This window comes from Heteronotia binoei, chromosome 2, assembly GCF_032191835.1.
Source record: "Heteronotia binoei isolate CCM8104 ecotype False Entrance Well chromosome 2, APGP_CSIRO_Hbin_v1, whole genome shotgun sequence".
Classification (NCBI taxonomy): domain Eukaryota; kingdom Metazoa; phylum Chordata; class Lepidosauria; order Squamata; family Gekkonidae; genus Heteronotia; species Heteronotia binoei.
In genome coordinates, this window is record NC_083224.1 from 76,296,173 (window position 1) to 76,314,141 (window position 17,969).

Here is a 17,969-nt window from a genome sequence, read left to right on the forward strand (position 1 = left end):
AGAATCCAATGATACCATTACTTTGAATAAATTACAAGAACAAAGAAATAGAGACATTAATTGAAAGTTTGAAATGCTTTATTTGGACTTCGAACGATCAGCATCAGCACTTTCAGTGAGACTGGAACATAGCAATTTGATGAATGTGAACTTTGGAACACAATTATTATTTGAAATATTTTTGTAAGACATTGAAGTGTTACGTATGTTGTATTGCAGGGGTGGCCAACGGTAGCTCTCCAGATGTTTTTTGCCTACAACTCCCATCAGCCCCAGCCATTGGCTATGCTGGCTGGGGCTGATGGGAGTTGTAGACAAAAAAACATTTGGAGAGCTACTGTTGGCCACCCCTGTTGTATTGCATTTACTGTACGCATTGTACTTTATTATCTCTAGAAGGAATTTTGATATGAATCTTGCTCTAGATGGAATTTTGATATGAATTTTGTTAATAACTTTGGCATTTAAAATATACATATTCCTATTGTTAAGCATATTCACAGTTTCTGTTTGGATAGTACACCATTTTCTCCAGGGAACCTGATCTGTGCCAGCTGGAGATCAGTTGTAAAAATGGGAGATCTCCAGGCCCCATCTAGAGGCTGGAAACCCTATCTTAGAAGAAGGCATTGAAGCTACACCTTTGCTTAGACCTGGGGTCCCCAACCCCTGGGCCACGGACCAGTACCAGTCCATGGCCCGTTAGCAACCAGGCAGCAGAGTGAGGCAGAGACCTTCACCTACTCCTTAATTAAAGACCTGTGGGGGGGCAGCAAAACCCCCAGCACCCCCACTGGTCTGTGGAAAAATTGTCTTCCACAAAACTGGTTCCTGGTGCCAAAAAGGTTGGGGGCCACTGGCCTAGACTATGAGCTTGTTATATTATTGTTTTTGTTGCTGTTGTTATTATTATTATTGTTGTTAAATAGTAGAGTCCAGTAGCACCTTTCAGACTAACAAATTGTTGTTGTTACTACTACTACTACTTAAGGTTGTCAGCTCTGGGTTGGAAAATACCTGGAGATGTTGGGGCTAAAGCCTGGGGTGGGCAGGATTTGGGGAGGGGCGGTACCTCAGTGGCTTATAATGCCATAAAGTCCACTCTCCAAAGCAGCCATTTTCTTCAGGGGAATTGATCTCTTTAGCCTGGAGACCAGATATAATTCAAGGATGTCTCCAGCCACCAGCTGGAGAGGGCTACCCTGTGTTGTGTGTGGGTATGTGTGTGTCAGAGAGAGAGAGAGGGAGGGAGAGAGAGTTCCTGAAAGTCATACAATGAGTATATGACTTTCAGGAACTCTCTCTCCCTCCCTCTCTCTCTCTCTCTGACACACACATACCCACACACAACACAGGTCTTGGCAAGTCTTGGGATTAATTTCCAATTGCCTATGGCTTAGATTGCACTGTGTTTCCTCGGCAGGTGATATTTTTGTGTGGTCAGAGCAGAACAATCAGAAAGAGCTTTTGATGCTCCAGAGCCCTTTCAATCTCCAAAGTTCTTGCATTCCTAAGACTAGAGAATTCCTTCTCCTTTGTCAGAGGACCAGGGCCGGTGTGTGGGAGTAGGCCAAGTAGGCTGCCGCCTTAGGCACAACTTGGCCTAGGGGTGCCATGAGCCGCCCCCTTTCCCCGCAGCCACTTGCCACCATTTGCCTCCCTGCGGCAGCCCATGCCCCACTGCCGTCCCGCTCCCTCCCCACACTCACCCGCCGCCACTTTCCCCTCCCTGTGGCAGCCCACTGCTGTTCACCTCCCCGCGGCCAGCCTCCACCCTCCCCTCCCTGTGGCCACTTGCTTGCGCGCCGCCACCGTTTACTTCCCCTCACCCACCACTGCACTGGCTGCTGGCTTGGCAAAGTCTGGGGGGGGGCGTATGGCAGTGACTTAATAATGATGTCATTGCCACGCGCCCCCATGGATTTTGTCGAGCTGGCAGCCGGTGCAGGGGGTGGGTGGGGACGGTGGTGGCTGGCAGGGGATGGCGGAAGGCGAGGTGAAGTAAATGGCAGCCAGCAGGCAGGTTACCGGTGCAGGCACCCCTAACCCCGGGCCTGCAGAGGACAGCCTTCCTCCTTCTGATGTCTGGACAGCCATCAAGCATGTGTCTATGTTAACAGTATATCAAGATCAGAAATAAACAGCTGCCACTCAGATAGGAAGCAGGAATTGCATGCAACCAAAGCAACCTCACAGTGAGGTCTCTCATCCTTCCGTTTCACTCAGCTCTGATTCATGGAAGGACTCTCTGTATAGGGGTGTGGGGGTGGATGCTTCCTTTCTGTGGAAAGCTTGCTCAACTTCCTGCTATGCTTTCAATGCTCGGAAAGGGTCTTGGGAGTTATGTAGAACATTTCACTTGTCTGCAGTGACATAGCAAGTATCTAGGGCATGTTTTTTCCTTTTTTATTTAGGGACCATGCTAATCTTCCCTGTATCATTCCAATTTTAATATATGTGCTGCTGAAGTAAGCACTCTAGGGCATGTTATGATGGCAACTTCCCATATTTTATAAAAAGGAAGCGGAACTACACTCACTGCAGGCAGCTGGACTAGCAGACAGTTATGACAGCCACTAAGGGTTTGATGTAGGTGGATGTGTGTTTCCACATATGCAGCAACCTCTGAAGCAGCACATCCAGCACATTAAATGACATAATTGATACATGCCTTTGACTGTGTAACAGTAGTTCTACTCTCAGGGCTCAATTATTCAGCCACTCCCTCCACTGGCTGCAAATACAAAGAAGAAAAAACTGGTTCCAGCATGGTCAGAGAAATGTCTACAGTCTTTTCTAAGGATTGTGGGTACTTTTTTGTTCCTTTTAATGTTCATGTACGGTAGGAAGACCATTTTCATCTTGCCTGTTTTCTTTGGCACATTTCCTGTTTGCTGTTGTTAGGGCATTTTCATGCCTGTTTAATGTTATACACCATTTTGATGCCAATTTTCATTTTACACTATTTTATAACCTTTAAATGCAACTGATGTAAAAATAAACAGTGCATCTAACCACAATCACCAAATTTCATTAATATCACAAGCAGAACAGACTGCTGCAGTTTCATCCAGAATGTAGAAATGTAGAATGTAGAAAAAACACAAACTTTTCAAAAGAACAACAGCTGTCACAGAATTTGATAACATCCCAATTTTAGATTCATACAGACCCTCTAGATCGTGTTAGCACTCACGCCATAGCTGCTGGAACAACCGGTATGGGTATTTCCCATTGGAGATGCTACTAAATTCTAGTCCCCAAAACCACAGTCATGTATCCTTACGAAGTACTCTCAGCCCCCCCCCCCCCGAAAAAAAAAAATAAGTCTAGCTCACCACTTAGTGGTGCACAGTGCTAAAAGATGATGATGATGATGATGATAATAATAATAATAATAATGAAGATGATAATGATAACTATAACAACAATAACCCAATTATGAGCTCCAAATAAGCATGGTAAGAACCAAGTGACAAATATACTTTCATTTGATTTAGGTGTCATTCTGGCGAGGAAAAAGGACTTCTCCTTGCAGCTTTGTATAAGCATAGCATTTTGTTTAAATTGGGTTTCTGTCTGCACAAAACAGCTGTGTGCTTAAGTTGCATGCTGAAGATATGTAACCTGTCTCAGTATTGTACTGGCATGGTAATTCATGCAGCACTTTCCCACCCCCACCCCCAATGCCATGCTAAGATTCAACCCTCTCTCCCCCTTTGCTGCTTTTGAGGTTAAAAAGCATGTTGAAAAGTCAAGTCACCCATCTCCTATGGGACACGTAGTTTATTCCAAGAGAAAGCTTAGCTAGCATAATTTTATGCATACCATAATGACTCAACTCTACATTTTAACTATACAACAGCATGGTTATAGCATGGACTAGGCTAGTCATATGTGGGTTGCCTGTTGGTCAAATCAGTGCTTGGCAGCATCTAGCTAACTAGGAAAGGCATGAGAGAGAGAGAGAGATTGTTTGGAATCCTGCAATGGTTAGGTATGCAGAAAATTTCTGACTTATGCACACCCATATCCCTGTCACATCAGCTCTCAGCTCACACCCCACCAAATCCCTCTGCATCACGCAGGCTGCATTTTCCTGTTAATTCTTTACACCCACACAATGCATATTTTGCAGATACACATAGATCCACTAAAGAATGTTTATTTATAGCATTCAGTGGATAATCTAGTAGAAACCTCAGGCTCTTGCTAGAGCATGAATCAAATACATAAAATTAAACAAGATTCTTCTTGTTGGAAAATAGTAAGGGGAAAGTCTATGCAAAAAAAAAAGTAATGGTAGAATTGGCACTTTGCCTCACAAGCATTTTGACATCAGAATGATCAGATGATTAAATAGTGGATACATGGGGTTTATGCACAAATTATGAATAAAGTGATCATACTTACCTCTGACAGATTCTTTAAACTTGTATCATCCTCCCTTTTAAATTGGTGTAATTTATAAAAATTATCATGTAAGCAACCTTTAAATCTGGGATCCTTCTCACTCAAGTTTTTCAGGTTTTCCTTGTGCATGGATCCAAAATGGTTTTTCCACTTAGCTCTGAAGCATGTCCATTTCATACAACAGATACAGTTAAGTCATGTGACATTGGAGTTACGTGACAGAAGAGGAGAACAAAATTAAGACCTTACCAGTGCCTTACCAGGACCATGGGCAGCAGACTGAGAGAGCCAAGAACAGGAACACACAAGCCAAACACTGGGAGGTGTACCGTAGTGAGGAACAAGCCAAGGGACAGGGTCATGAACGGTCTCCATAAATAGTGACTTCCCCTTCCCAAGTGGAAGTGCCGGTAAGTGAGGAAAACTGCATGGTTAGAAACAGAATACAAGTGTTCTATTACAAACACTGCATTAATATATAATCACAAAATATTATGTTATCACAATGAATAAACATCCAAAACTTGTGTGTTAATCCATATTTTAATGTCCATAATTTCTTTTATCTGTAAATGAACATGAGCTGGCAAAATATCTTTGATGGAAGTCCCATTTCGGTGTTTACACCTTCTTCAGCCCGAGGCTTCACATGCAATAAGTAATGCAGCTAACTTATTTTCTGAAGCGCCAGTCCTGTCTGTATTTCACATTACTTCCAACACTCTTGCAACTGGTTTCACCTCTTATTCTTTATGCCTATGCACTAGCAACAAGATCTTCCCCCCAAAGCCCCAAAATATGGCTATTCTACAGGGACTCACAACCCTGCAGGTTGCCCACTAGATGTGGGCCACTTGAAGGTCCCATACCATGGATTTCAGGCCACCGTTTGAGGTTACCATGTGTCATAAATCAAACTGTACTGCACTACAATTGTTTGGCTAAAGTGTGCCAGCTGGACTTTTTGAGATGAAGATCTTCTATTGGGAGATGGTTTGCACTAGAGGTGTGCAAAAAAAAAAATTCGGAATACCATATATTTCCAAATACCGGTATTCGGAATAGCCGCATATACGGAAGATATACGGCTATTTCCGGATATACGGCCCCATTATACCCTATGGGCCATTGAAATCAATGGCAAAATAGGGTATATTGCAGGGGTGGCCAACAGTAGCTCTCCAGATGATTTTTGCCTACCACTTCCATCAGCCCCAGCATGGCCAATGGCTGGGGCTGATAGGAGTTGTAGGCAAAAAACATCTGGAGAGCTACCGTTGGCCATCCCTGGTATATTGGAAGCCGCCTGGAGGGGAGGGGGTTTGAGGGAGTGCCCCCAAATTTGCAGGGGACTCTCCCCTACGAACCCCCCAAGTCCCAAAAAGATTGAGCCAGGGGTTCCCATTCCAGGGGCACCCAAAGAGGGTGCCCCTAGCCCACCATTATACCCTATAGGCCATTGAACTCAATGGCAACATAGGGCATAATCAGAGGTTACTGGGGGGGCAGGGGGTGTGAGGGAGAGCCCCCAAAACTGCATGGAACCCGCAGGAGACTCTCCCCAGTGTGGTAAAACAGCAGTACTGCAGTAGTGGCCCCGTGGCGCAGAGTGGTAAAGCAGCAGTACTGTGGTCTGAACTCTCTGCTCACAACCTGTTCGATTCCAGCGGAAGCTGGATTCAGGTAGCCGGCCCAAGGTTGACTCAGCCTTCCATCCTTCCAAGGTCGGTAAAATGAGTACCCATCTTGCTGGGGGGAAATGGTAAAAGACTGGGGAAGGCAATGGCAAACCACCCCATAAAAAGTCTGCCGTGAAAACGTTGTGAAAGCAATGTCACCTCAGAGTCGGAAACGACTGCTGCTTGCACAGGGGACCTTTCCTTTTCCCACTATAATTGCTGTGGGAAAAGTGGCTCTGGCCGGAGGATGGTTTGAGGGAGAGGCCCCAAAACTGCAGGGCAGCTTCAGGGAACTCCCCCACATGCAACCCCCCTGGCCCAAAAAGAGTGCACCCATCTGTGGGCACCCCAAAAGGAACAATGGTGAGAAAAAACCAATTAGAGCCACTTCCTCACTGTAATTGTCATGGGAAAAGTGGCTCTGGGGAGCAGGAGGTTTTGAGGAAAGCCCCCCAAACTGCTGTGCAGCTTCAGGGCACTGTCCCACACAAAACCCACAAGACAAAAAAAAAATGGACCAGGGGGTCCAATTCCTGGGGCACCCAAAGCCAAACCTAAGTTCACATCAGAGAATCTCTATAGGACCCAAATGCACTACATCCGTCTATCTACTCTATGAACCCTGCTGGCCTGGAACCAATATAAACCCAGTTGCCAACGTCACTTCCACACAAAACACAATCCGCTCAAGGTCTGCTCTGCAGTCCTGGCTGCAGCATACCCAGATGCCAGCTCTCCAGCCCTGGGGAGAGCTGACCAAGCACAACAAGCACGCTGGTTCTGGGTCGTGTACTCATGGGTCGTGGCTAGATACCGACGATCCTGGCTTTTCGTCTGGCCCAACACATTCTTAACCACGAAGTGGAGAAGGTGGGCCATGCAAGGAAGTCATTTTAGGCCCTAACACTGGACAGCCGCCTTGATATTGGAGCCACCATCAGTCACCATGAAGCCTGTGGCAATGTCCATGCCTAACCAGCCCTCTAAATGCCGTGAGATGATGGCTCCAAGAGTGTCTGCCATGCACGGGGCATCGACTGCTTTGGCGTGCAGCAAGGCCCAGCAATAGCCGGCCTGGCGGTCCTGACCCTGCCTGGTGCTACTGCCACCCCCACCCTGCAGCTCACTGGGTTGCCACCAATGTGCAGTCAGGGAGAGATACCCCTCGAATGCATGTTGGGAGCTCCAGATATCTGAGGTGAAATGAACAGTCCCCTCAGCAGCACAGGACAAATGCTCCTTCACCACAGATCTGGTCGCCCTGAAAACAGATGGCACAATGGTCCTGCTAATGGTGGTTCTAGCAGGAACTTTGTACCAGGGCACCAAGTACTCGAGCAACCCTAGCACCTCAGGATTCTCGACCACTGAAAATGGAAGCCCATGGGGGACCGACCTGGCAAGGTTCCAGGCGATCACTTTCCTGCTGTACTTGATTCTCTCTCTTGGCATACAGGTGCCACCCCCACCAAACATCTCAGGCAGAGATGCCTGGTGTCCCTGCTCTGTCGCAGAACTCTCCTGAAGAGCTCTGGAGGTAGTTGCAGTGGAATGGACCTCCTGGCTGGGTGGTGTTGGCTGCTTAGGCACCCCAGCACCAGCCTGCTTCTCTCCCTGCAGGTGGCTCCACATCCACCCCAGAGTCAGGTGGGCAGGGTCCTGCCCACAACTGATCTGGGCCCTGCACAGCTGGCACTGCACATAGTGTGGATCCTCCATAAGTCAGAGATGCTTCCAGACTTCGGAGGTGTACGGATGCCCAAGCTGACCTGCAGCTTGGGTGTCTGGAGCCACCTCGTATGAGGTGCTTGGGGCAGACACACTGTGTCTCGGGGTGGCAGGAGGGGCTGGCCACCGGGGGGAAGTGGGCAGAGATGGAGGCACCTCGTGTGTCTCCATTTCTTCCCCCTCCATCCCATGCAGCCTCCCCTCCTGGCCATCCCCTGAAGGACTGCTGGTGCCCGAAGGAACTGAAGAAGGGGGCTGGTCCTCCTCAACCAGCTTCTCTTCCAGCTCCTGCATGACACTCTGCACCCTCCTTGGGGTGATCGTTTTGGACAGAAAACTGTCCCCAAAGCTCATCTCCAAGAACAGCTGCTTTTGCTGCCCCTCCTCCAGCTGCTGCGGCTGAGCAACATCAGCTGGAGGAGAGACTGCCCGAGCAGCAGACCCCTGCTCAGTGCCAGCACCTAATGGCACCTCTGCTGGGGGCACCTCAGCAGCAGCCTCGATGAAGGGCCCAAGGTGGGCCTTCTTCATCACACTCCGGCCAGAAGTTGGAGTGCTGGAAGGCAGCTGTGGAGTGGCCCTATGCACAGGTGGGGGGGGGAAGCTGGGTCCTCCCCCTCCCCTCCACCCCTCTAGTCTTCTCCTTGGCCTTGCCCCCAGGGCCCCTCTTCTGCTGCCTGTCACTCATGTCAGCCTTGGCCAGTCTCACACAGTCTGAACTGAGAGTGGGTTTTTTTTACAAACCTAAGTCACTACACTGTACCCTGAACCAATAGGTGCCCTGACTTCTTTTTAAAAACCCTCCCACCAAAACTTGTTTGTTTATTTTTTTGGTCCCTAACCTGTCCTTCTTTGGGTTGGGTTAGTAGTAGTCTGGTAAAGTTTAAGAGACTAGGTTATCCTGCCTCTACCTAGCTACAGTTTTTAAAAGGCTACCTTGAGATGAAGGCAATCCTTGTTATATCCTCCTAGTTAAACTTCTCCTAACTAGAGCCTGGGACAAACCGGATTTCCTTGCAAACCAGAAATCAGGTGTCCCCTATAGCTAGAGAGAAGCTGTGGTTTACCCTATGGAAATCTAAGGATGCACTGGCTCTCAGCGGCTGAAAGCAAGATGCATTGCAACCCTAGCCTCTTTCAAAGGGAGCCTGATGTGGCCTAGTAGTCACGCTGCCTTTTATGAGAAACCTAAAATCTTTTTAAATTGCCCCTATCTGGCCTAGTTGAATTTTGAAAGACGATAAAGTCCTAAACTGGATTAATTTTTTTAAAAAATTTCAAAAAACCCAATCCCTAAAAACACCCTTACTAGTGGAGCAGCCTATTTAACCCAAAACGTGACAGAAAGAAACTTAACTTTTAACTTTTAACCCCCTCCCCCCCCCCAAAAAAAAAACCAGAACCAGGAAAAGGGACAACAGGACAGGATGCAAAACCAACAGCAACAGATCCAAACAAATCCAACTGAGAAAAGGCCAACAAACTCAACTGTTAAAAAACTGAACTTTTTAACCATAAAAATTAGGCCAAACAGCCCCCCCACCCAAGAACATGAACCAGAAGAGAAAAGGAACAACAGCAGCACAACACAGCAGCAACAAATCAAACACAGAATCCTTTTAAAACCGTAAAAAACTTGACTTTTAACAATACAGGAACTTAACCAGCCCCTCCCCCCAAAAAACCCTTCACCCTAACCCCAAGAAGTCCAAGCCACCCAAATCAGGAAAAGTAAAAGGACACTGCACTTTTAAAAGTCCTCTCACTAAAGTAAGATATAGGCAAATTGGATACCCAAGTAAATAAAAGAACAACAATGTTGCTGATGGCTGGGGAATTAGCCCAGCCATCAGCTACACAACAGCCCTGCAAAGCATCCATTTGCAATGCATTTTGCAAATGCATGCTTTGGATTGGCTGCTGGGGCTCCTCTCCCCCTCCCTCCCTGATCCCAGGGAGGCTATGGGAGAGGTGGGAAAAGGCTTCCAAAGGTGGGAAAGGAGGCAAGCAGCTTCCCTGATGCTGCAGAAGCTCCTTTCCCGACTTTTACATTGAGTTCCGTATACAGCTCCCGTATAATGCATGCGAGCTGGATTCTGAAGTATACGGTGTTGTATAATCCGAATCAGGGGGTATTCGGCGGTCTATTCGGTTCGGCTGAACCGAATGCACACCCCTAGTTTGCACCTCACGAGGGTAGGAAGAGCTTTGGGAAGAACTTTGCAAACCTAATAAGGAGGGCTTTAAACTAAATCATAAGGAGAAGCCAGGCAAAAATTCAAAGCCTGGTATGAAGCCAATAAGTGGAGATAATGCTAAAGTTTTGTGGGGAATGGCACATATGCTAGGTAGCATTAACTCACAGGTAAGTGCAGCAACAAAAAGCTCTGGGCATGTAAAACGTGGGTTCTGATTCTCTACACTAATGCATAGAGTATGGGAAACAAGCAGGAGGACACGTCCTAATACAGGAAGGTGGCTATGACCTAATAGGCATTACTGGAACTTGGTGAGATGACACTCACAATTGGAATATTGGGATTGAGGGGTATAAATGATGAGTGCTGTCATGGGTGCTGGGGACCCTGCAGAGGAAGTTGAGCCTGCAGAAGAAACTGTGCCCCTGCCACCTGCACCAATGCCCCTGCCTCCTGCTGGAGAAGATCCAAGCCCCCCTGCCTCGCCCTCTCGGGTGGCTCATGTGCGTGACCGCCTTCATCAGGACCTCAGGGATCGGAGGAGGGCGGCACGCTCACAAGCAAGACGCTCCCTGAGCCCTGAGTTTTGAAAGGATTCTGGCCCTTCTAGGAGTGAGGGTGCTTGAGTCTCAGTAGGATCCTGGCTGCCCTCTGAGTCAGCAATTAGCCCAAATGGGCAACAGACAGCGGAGGGCTATATAGCTGTGGGCTTTGAGAGAAGGCTTTATGGAAGCAACTAGTCACTTACCTGACGTTCCAGCATCCACTTCGGCTTCTGGACCCCCTGACTCTGGCATTGACTTCTGGACCCCCTGACTTCGGCTTCTGAACCTCTGACCTACGATACCTGGACTGTGATTTGGTTTTGGCGCTTTGGACCCTCCTTGCTACCCAGCTACAGACCTTGGACTGCCCCTGGACTTCGCCTGGCCTGGCCCCAGCCCGTGACACAAAGGCAGGCTCACGGCGGCTCACAGGTTAGGGTCAAACAATGACCAGACAAGATAAAACAGTAATAAAAATAAGACATAAAACAATTATTAAAGCATCAATTTCAATAGAAAGGATGGCTGTGATAACCAAGAGTCAGCATGGGTTTCTCAAGAACAAGTCATGTCAGACTAACCTTATCTCTTTTTTTGAGAAAGGGACTACCTTGCTGGATCAGGGGAATGCTGCAGACATAGTTTATCTTGATTTCAATAAGGCTTTTAATAAGGTTCCACATAACATTCTTGTTGACAAGTTGGCAAAATGTAGTTTGGATCCTATTACTGTTAGGTGAATCTGTAACTGGTTGACAGATCACACCTAAAGAGTGCTTGTGAATGGTTCCTCATCCTCTCGGAGAGGAGTGACAAGTAGAGTGCCTCAAGGATCTGTCCTCAGACCTGTTTTGTTCAACATTTTTATTAATGATTTGGATGAAGGAATAGAGCAAATGCTTATTAAATTTGCAGATGATACTTAATTGGGAGGGGTAGCAAATATGGTAGAAGACAGAGAGGATACCAGATGATCTTGACAGGCTGGAAACCTGCGCTAAACAGGGATAAATATAAAGTTCTGCATTTAGGTAGGAAAAATTCAATGCATAATTATAGGATGGAGGAGACTTGTCTTGGCAGAAGTATGTGCAAAAAGGATCTAGAGGTCTTAGTGGACCATACACTGAGCACAAGTCAGCAGTTTGATGTGGTGGCTAAAAAGGCAAATGAGATTTTGGGCTGTATCAACAGAAGCATAGTGTCCAGATCAAGCAAAATGATGATATCGCTTTAACTCTGCTCTGGTTAGATCTCACCTAGAATTTTGTGTTCAGTTTTGGGCACCACAATTTAAGAAGAATATAGACAATGAAGATGGTGAAGGGTCTGGAGACCAAGTCCTATGAGGAAAGATTGAAGGAGCTGGGTATGTTTAGCGTGGAAAGAAGATGACTGAGAGGTGATATGATCACCATCTTCAAGTACCTGAAAGGCTGTCATATTGAGTATGGTGTAGAGTTATCTTCTGTTACCCCAAAAATTCAGAACAAAACCAATGGGTTGAACTTAATTCAAGAGAGTTTCCAGCTAAACATTAGGAAGAACTTCCTGACAGACAGTTCCTCAGTGGAACTGACTCCCTTGGGAGATGGTGAGCTCTCCTTCTTTGGAGGCTTTTAAACAGAGGCTAGATGACCATATAACAGCAATTCTGATTCTGTGAACTTAAGTAGATTATGAGAGGGAGGACAGGAAGGGTTGCATCAGTGCTTAGTTCTTGTGGCCCTTTCTTTCACGCCCAGGGAAATGCTGATAGCCACTTTGGGGTCAGGAAGCAATTTTTCTGCAGGCCAGTTTGGCTAGGGATCCTGGAGGTTTTTTGCCATCTTCTGGGCATGGAACAGGGGTCACTGCAGAAGTGGGGAGAGGTATTTGTGAGTTCCCTGCATTGTGCAGGGTGCTGAACTAGATGACCCAGGGATCCCTTCCAACTTTATGATTCTATGCAATCATTCTTTCATCCACACTATATCAGTCAAAATGAAACTTAGGGTGTCCTTTTCAGTCTAACATAGTGTTTTTGGTTCAGTGGGACTAGGATAATTTGTGCAATCATAAAACTTTGCCATCTGTTTTTGGAACATTAAAATAATTCTCACTTGCAGCAAGCAAGGCCATTGCCAGTTTTTGCCGGAATGCTCTCCATGACTGGAGTTAAAATGTTAGATCTGTGGTCTTGGTCTTCTCCATCTGTTTTCCTTTCTTGCTTGGAGCATTTGGATGTTTGTGAATATTGTGCATACCATTTTCTTTGTGGGAATGCCCCACTCTCCTCCTCCTCTTCTTCTTCACCACAGCCCAGTCTGCTATGGGAAGATTTTTCATTCCATTTTTACTGAAGCCACTAAAAGCAAACAAAGCATCTGCTCCTGACCTTGGGAAGGAATGTAGGCTTCTCAGTAAAGAGTAGTGAATTGCAGTGGCCACCCAAGGCCTAGAGGAATGCCAATGACTTTTCCTTTGTGTGTTTCACAATCCCTCCCTTGCAGATTCTGCAGGTGTGAACATGAGGAGACGAGAAGGCAGAAATAAAACCCCCAGACAGCACAGGCAGGGAATGCAAAGCACGGGGACTATTTGGATTGTTACGGTTATTGTCCAAGTTCTTTCCATGGGTGAAGTCACACTGGGGGATTTCACCAAGGTAACTTAGCCCTGGGAAAATAGGAACAAAAAGAAGGCAGCTAACAGTAGGGTCTTTGTGGATTAGACACATAACATTTCTGGAAAATCCGAAACTATGAAAATGTTCCTCCACTTTGAATGAGGCCATGTGCAACTTGATAATGAAATCAGCTGACATCAGACCATAATCATCATGTGACCATGTGACACCTTTCTGTTCCTCAATTCGTTGTAGAAGAAGAATATTGAATTGAAGAACATGATGTTGTTCACCATATGCAATGTCATTAACAGCTCAGTACTGACCCACAGAAAATGTAGCATAGCAGTTAGACTAATCAGCTAGGACTGGTGTTCAAATTCCCTTGCTATCTTGAAGCTCACTGGGTGCCCTTGAGCCAGTCACTTACTCTCAGCTTAAACTATTTCACAGAGATTTTGTGAGGATGAAATGGGGATACAAGAACCACATAACTTGCATTTGGTTCCTTAGAGGAAGGGGTAAAATGGAATAATAATAATAATAATTGTGGTTGCCTAATATCGCAGGATATTATTTGTGGAAGTCATCATGAGACATTTATTTATTTACTTATTTATATAAACCTGGCCTTCCTGCAAGTGGACTATAATAGTGACCTTTACCACCTCCTTGTCTTCAACAGGACCAGTCACAGGTTTTGCAGGGCCCCCTCTTCCCACTTCAAAGCCCTCTCTTCCTGCCTATGCCCCTCTACCTGCCTGTGCATTCATTCTCCACTTGTTCACAAGCTCTCTAGCCAACCACACTCACAGCTGAGCTGCCCACACTGCCTGCATGCCATTTCCTGAACAGTTCTGGGCAGAGTGTGCAGCTGGCAGTGCCCCTGTGGAGACTGCCAAGAGTGCCATCACTGTACACAACTTGCAAACCCTTCCCCAGTAGCACTGGATAGTAGGTGCAGCCAGGAGCATGGGTGATGGGCTGCTTATAGGTGGCTTCTAAGATCTGATGAATTTAGGCTAGCCTGATAGACTAAAATCAATCAATAAAAAATACCTATCAGACTCCTCAAAGATGCCTGTTGTTCATGCCCCTTTAAAAACCCTGGCAAACCAACAAGCCTTGCTGTGCCTTCTGGAGATCTAGGGGGGGGGGGCTCTTTTCACCTCTTTGGGCAGCTTATGCCACAGAGTGAGAGCCGCAATGGAAAAGGTCAAAGTTCCAGTTGGTGCCAGGTGGACCACCCTAAGTGGGGATCAACCAAATATATACATTTGTCTTGCTGGGGCTACCTCAGATGAGTTTGCCTGTGCTTTGGCTGGATGCTATAGAGATCCCATTCCACCAGAAAACTTCTCCAGACTCTGACCAGAAGGGCAGTTGGATATTTTTCATGTAGGTCAGTCAAAATTCCCCTGCAGACAGCCATGGAATGCAAAGTATGTTATTCTTAGTACCACATCTTTCTTTTAACAGACTAAGTACACCCAAGACAAAGCTGAGGGGGGGCGGTGAGGGGGGTTGCTGGCATCTGAGACCTCTACAGTACTGTCTGATTTCATCTCGCCAGACTACAGGAAACAAACCACCACTCGTCAACAGGTTTCTCCTTGCTTCTTGCCGCAGGGATTTTTTGAGCAGACAGGACCATTTTAAGAAACACCCTTCCCTATCTCCCTGATTTCTTGTAACTACAGCTCACTTTTTGAGTCAAGGCTTCAAGGCTTTAAGAAAAGTAACAACAATTTCACCATCATGTAACAGCTCACAGTGTCTCTGGTTCTTATGTCAGCCATAAACTCAGTGGGTGGCCTTAGGAAAGCCAGTCTCTTTCAACCTCAGCATCACCCCTATTCTGCAATATCAACAATAATAATGCTATCTATCTATCTATCTATCTATCTATCTATCTATCTATCTATCTATCTATCTATCTATCTATCTATCTATCTATCTATCTATCTATCTATCTATCTATCTGATTTTTATCCCCACCCTTCCCCCAGGGAGCTCAAGTTTGCAGACATAATTCTCCCTTCCTTCCCCATTTTATCCAGTCTGACTAGCTAAGGGTCACATATTGAGCTTTTGTGCACCTTCCATAGCAGTGTGTAGATTTGAATCCATATCTCCCAGATCTAGGCTGTCTAACCACTATAACATGCTGCCTGTCATGTAAAGGCTTACTGAGTCCATCTTTCAGTTTTATGTACCAAAAAAAGGAGGAAGATGAAGATTGCAAGTATCACCCATAAAATAGCACCAAATCTAAAATACAATCAGCATTTTGTACATACACACACAGAGTATAAAAACCAACTGGATATAATCAGTTACAAAATTTCAGATTCCTGATTAAATTCATCAGGGTGCATCTGTATGGTGACAATTTTCCAGGTTCTTCTACTTGCAGTTGAGAATACAGAAGGTTACTCATGGGGTAGTCTGCCCCCCTAGACTTCCTTGTCTCAGTCCCTCCTTCCTGTCCACACAAGTATACAAATGTTTCTGTGACTGCACTCTTTCCTGGAAGATTGTACCAAACCAGGTTTGGAAAAGATCATAGCAAAATGGAGTGGACGCAGAAATTGATCAATTAGAGGATAAGTTGATGTGGATGCCCCCCCCCCAAAAAAAAACCTGTTGCACTTTAGGGGGAAAAAACACCTTCCATGTAGAGCAAACCTTCCATGTTGAAGCAGCTCAGGTGTATTTTGATCAATTATCTGCAGCAGCTTTATGATGCTTTATGCAGTACCATTACATGTTCCTGGAGAAGTAAAATGAATCATGCACCATACTGATGGGGGGTGGAGCAGGAAGGTCCCTGAATAAGAAGGTAGGGAGTTTTACTAGACGACTGATGCAAATTTTGGATCTATTTCAGATGAGACCAAGCTCCAGAGAGTCTGGGAGACAATCAGAAATGGGGGTTGTGTACCTAAAATCTGGTGTCCAACCCATCCATTTAAGAATTTACCCCATCATTAGCGGGACAACTTATTCCAGCTCCTTAGCCAAGCCACAGAGAGCTTTTGGGAATATAGTCTTGAGGGCAAAAGGTTGGGCCTGATGGACTGAGAGACAGGGCTGCACTTCTCCACCCTCCATTTTGTCTGCTTGTACTCCACAGCAAGCTGGTGAAAGAAATATGATGATGACAGACAAATAGCTCCTCTGCCTTGTGTCAGCACTTGCACACAGTAATAAGCTTCCACTTGCTGAGAACTTAATTGCAATTGCTTATCTTGCCATCTGACCCAGTTTTAGTCTGGAAAACTGACAGTCTCACCTTATCAAGGTGAATTGTAGGTGTACTCACATATAGTAAATGCAGTTATCACCTTGATAAAAAAAAGTAATTTCTTCTGGTGAGTAACAAGGTCACTGCCCTCTTGCCCAGTTATATAAATAAAGCATCTTCTCCTAACATAGCCTAAGTGTGAGAGGATGTTGCCACCAACTTTTAGCCAAACCTTTACAAAAGGGAAGATCAATACCCTACTGCTGATCTACTGCCTAATTTTCATATTCCCAAAGCAAATTGTAGCAATGAAGTCTCTGGTAGAAAAACTAGCAAGAGATCCTTTTACAGCACCTTCAATTAGGGTTGCCAAGTCCAATTCAAGAAATATCTGGAGACTTTGGGGGTGGAGCCAGGAGACTTTGGGGGCGGAGCCAAGAACAAGGGTGTGACAAGCATAATTGAACTCCAAAGGACTGAACACTTTTTAAATGCCTTCCTTCCACAGGAAATAATGAAGGATAAGGGCACCTTCTTTTGGGGCACATAGAATTGGACCCCTTGTCCAATCTTTTTGAAACTTGTTGGGTATTTTGGGGAGAGGCACCAGATGCTACGCTGCAAATTTGGGGCCTCTACCTCAAAAAGCAGAGCCCCAGATACCCGCAGATTCATTCTCCATTATTTCCTATGGGAATACATCTCCATAGAGAATAATAAAGTTCCCAGCAGATATTTCCCTCCCCTCCCCCTACTTTGTGATGACCCTGAAGCAGGGGGAGGGCCTCCAAACCGGGGGATCCCCTGCTCCCACCAGGGGGTTGGCAACCCTACCTTCAATACTAAAAATATATTTATTGAGGCATGAATTTTAAATATCCAGAATATGCCTCATTCCATGCTTTGTAAAACTATGTACATGGGAACTACTGCTGAAACTAGAGGAGCAATTTAAACCGAAGGAATTATGCCCAAGGGTGCGGTCAGATGTACCACTTAAAGCGAGACGGAAGAGCCTTTTTCTGGACCGGGACAGAAAAATCCGACGTGGCGGCGTTCACACGAACGGTCATATAAAGGGTTGGTCCCGTTAGTGAAAAGCAGTTGATTGATCACATGAGAAGCTTTGCTGCGCATCAATGCCGTGGGGGTTGCACGATCACACAGTTGCATCGCGGCAGTGTCCCGCTTTTCAGCGATCACACGTTGGATTGTGTGTCGGGTTTTCCTTCCGAGCATGCGCAGGAATCAACCTAACGTCGCGGATGAACCGCTCACGAAGATGTGCACTGATCTCGCTCAAAATGCCCTTCCGCTTCATGCAGAGATCTGATTGGTTGAATGGGCCTGCTTTGAAACAATGTCAGAATTTCCCCACTCGCATGTGTTGTGTATGGGCAGGTGCCAGGCTTTCCGCCTAAATTTGAAAGATGGAGCTGGAAATCTTGGCTACTGTGCTCGGTCTGTTGGCCGAGACATTGCCTGTGATTTTCACAATTATGCCGGCTGTATACGATGGTCTGGATGAGCCAGCGAGTGCAAGGAGAGTGA

At 46.1% G+C, this 17,969-nt stretch overlaps 1 non-coding gene across 1 annotated transcript; it reads right to left on the reverse strand.

Annotated features, from left to right (window-relative positions):
* Window positions 1-2,367: 2,367 nt before the first annotated feature.
* On the reverse strand, window positions 2,368-2,476 carry LOC132567864 (U6 spliceosomal RNA). The gene has a single exon (XR_009555136.1). It is a non-coding gene; the product is annotated as a U6 spliceosomal RNA (small nuclear RNA).
* Between the last annotated feature and the right edge of the window lie 15,493 nt (window positions 2,477-17,969).